This window comes from Budorcas taxicolor, chromosome 14 (assembly GCF_023091745.1).
Source record: "Budorcas taxicolor isolate Tak-1 chromosome 14, Takin1.1, whole genome shotgun sequence".
Classification (NCBI taxonomy): Eukaryota; Metazoa; Chordata; class Mammalia; order Artiodactyla; family Bovidae; genus Budorcas; species Budorcas taxicolor.
In genome coordinates, this window is record NC_068923.1 from 34,403,724 (window position 1) to 34,407,107 (window position 3,384).

Sequence of the window (3,384 nt, forward strand, 5' to 3'; positions counted from 1 at the left end):
CTATTTTATGTCACCATGTCATTCTAATACAATATGCCCTTTTCTCAAAGCAGATCCAGTATTGTTCAAATAAAATCCAACCCAGGAATGTGACATAGCCAAGAGGGTCCCCAGCCTGAAAGTCCTTTTGAACATGAATCTGAATGAGTCAAGACAGAACAATTATTTATCCTGTAAGATGACCAGTGCCCACCATTACTGTGTGTCTGTTTCATTAACACAACTTTTTTTTTCAGCCACATTGGGATCTTAAGTTTCCCAACCTGGGATGGAACCAGGCCTTCAGCAGCCATAGCTCATAGTCTAACAACTAGACCACCAGGAATTCTCTAATATATCTTTTAAAATAACCAAAATTTTAAATGTTAAGTAGTAAATAATTACCATGAGCTCCAATTAATTTAAAACATAAAAATAATTCTTACAAAAGTTACTTACTACGTTCAAGATATATTCTGAAGTCCTAGAAGATACAAAGATAATAAAGTATAGAGAAATCTGAACAATAACTGAAGATACCCAAGAAGGTGTGACACACTAGAAAGGATATGTAGTTTGGAACCAGAGTGACAAGGTCCTGCATATAACCCTCACCCTCACTAAGTCATTCAGTATTTTTGTTTCCAGTGAGGCCACCTGCTTCATCAGGAAACTTTGTTAGAATCCTTAAGATACTAAGGTCTTCCCTGGTGGCTCAGATAGCAAAGAATCTGCCTGTAGTGCAGGAGATCCAGTTCAATCCCTGAGGTGGGAAGATCCCCTGAAGAAGGGAATGGCTATCCATTCCAGTATTCTTGCCTGGAGAATTTCATGGACAGAGGAGCGTGGTGGGCTACCATTCATGGGGTTGCAAAGAGTCAGACACAACTGAGAGACTAATACTACTATTACTTAAGATGCTAAAGACTAGAACAAGAGAAGACTCATCTACAGGGGGAGAAAAGTGACATCGGATTTTAAAATATTACTCCTATAAATTATGAAACACCATTGTGACTTCTAAACACCATCACCATCAAATATTTACAAAGACAAATATTAGTAAACAGATGAATCTTCAAGCTAATCCCAAGTAGGTCAAATCATGCTGACTCATCTGTCATTCCACAACCATCTATGTAGATTCCTGAAGATTCATCTCAACTGAAAACAAGTATAAAATATTAAATATATAATGATTTCTTTCTGACAGAGAAAAATCAATTTTTCTTGAAAAACATTAGGGCCCAGGTTATGGCCTGTAGGGAGAGCAGGAAGATGAGGGAAAATTTTTGACAAGACTATAGAAGCACATGATCAGGGTTACTTAGAGGTAAAACCAAATTGAGAAGTCAGAGAGAAGACAGTACTAAGTTACAGTCATGATGGTAAAAGAGAAGGAAAAAAGAAAACCCACCATTAACATGGTTTTATGGCTCAAGTCCAATAATTGGCTGTCTTTAAAATATTTATTTAGACTGATTTCTTTGTACACTCGGGGAAGCACTATGGTTTGGAATTCTATCACTCTCTTCTTAAAAAACTAGGCATACCAAAGAGACTATCCAAGATTTAAAGGTTTTTTTTTTAAATACACCAATCTTTGAGCCTTCCCCAAGTAATGAGAAAATTAGGATTTCACTGTTTCATGCCCCAATTCAGGTCTTCTACAGCCAAATGTCTGTCATAAAGCAACACCTCTGGAGACCCAACAAAATATGCATTATTAAAACTCAGATTTTATCTTTTATGTTAAAAATGGAGTATTTATGCTCACTTCAGTGGTACATATACTAAAATTGGAATGATACAGAGAAGATTAGCGTGGCCCCTATACAAGAATGACACACAAATTCGTGAAGTGTTCCATGTTTTCAGCCAACGGGAATTTGCTGTGACTCAGGAAACTCAAACAGGGACTCTGTATCAACCTAGAGCAGTGGGATGGGAAGGGAGATGGGAGGGAAGTTCAAAAGGGAGGGGATATATGTGTACCTATGGCTGATTCATGTTGAAAAAAATAAAATGGGGTACTTGCCACCATCGAATGACCTGAATTAATGAGACAATAAAGAAGGTGGATTTTGTCAAAGATAATAACCAAAACTAATGTACACATGTTACTTACTGAGCACCAGCTACTGTTCAGTTAGCCACCTACCTACCTATCTACCTACCCACCTATCTACCTACCCACCTATATCTATCATCTACCAGTCTTTCTGAACCAATACACCAACTTCTTATCCTCTCTGATATTTGGACATAAAGCCACATTTCTGCTGTAATAAACAAACCATTCCCCACCCCATCCATTTTTCTGAAACCTCATGTAATAACAAGGGTGCTCGAATGTGGCAGCTGAGATTCTCAGGCTGGCAGACCTGCAGTCCTTCCTTTATTTATTCACGTGCATCCTCCACACACATACTGCTTCGTGGAGGAGAACTTTCCCGGGTAGACACATGCTCTGTTCAGAACCTCCAAACACACTTTCAAACTTGCTCTTCTTGGTTTTTGCTTAAAAGCAAGTGTCAAAGGTGGATCCTGTTGTACTGACAAACATTCAGAATAGCAGATCCTGTAAAACGTAAATATAACTGCTTTCAAAAGCCCATCAAGTCGTCATTGTGAAAAAAACAGTCAATTTGTATTTTAACAAATAATCAATTTTAACAGTCACATCAGTGAACCTAGTAAAATGTAAATATACAAGGCAATCAATCTGCCATCATGAACCAAAAAGATTACTCTTGTTATCAAAGTTTTAAAGAGTGAACAACCCTGGAAAGAATTCAAGCTGTCATCATCTAGGCTATGTCCACAGGGACAGTCTTACACTTTCTGTTCACACTGTTCTGCCATCATGAAATTGTTCTGCCACACTTATACTGAACATGTATATTCCTACCATAGAGATTAACAGGTTTACAAGAGCACATTTAATTACATCATTAACATCAAGAAAACATATTTATATATATACAATTTTCAAATACATAAAGGATCTCAGAATGCCATCTGAATTGTTTATACTTAGATTTGGTGTGTCTTTGCATGTGTGTTTGTGTGTATGTTGTTTAACTGCCCACTAACTTTTGAACTCCTTGAGGACAGAAAAGGATTATTCTCTGTACTTCCTCAACACCATAAATTCCTCAGTTCCATCAAAACTTATCACCTGTTAATCTTATCAACACCGAACCACCCCTGCCTGTGTGTGTCATCCATATCCTATCTATGCAGCACAGTTTAAATGAGATGAACCAGATTTGTAATTTTTCTCTATATATTCATTCGGCTCTCTTGTTTCTCCTCTGTAACTGGTCTACACCTGCAATGAGCCAAACCATGTTTAAGGCCAATTCAGTTCAGTTCAGTCATTCTGCTGCTGCTAAGTCGCTT

General features: G+C 37.6%; 1 non-coding gene across 1 annotated transcript; it reads left to right on the forward strand.

Moving 5' to 3' along the window:
* The first annotated feature begins 1,750 nt into the window (after window positions 1-1,750).
* Window positions 1,751-1,855, forward strand: LOC128059689 (U6 spliceosomal RNA). The gene has a single exon (XR_008200617.1). It is a non-coding gene; the product is annotated as a U6 spliceosomal RNA (small nuclear RNA).
* The last annotated feature ends 1,529 nt before the right edge of the window (window positions 1,856-3,384 follow it).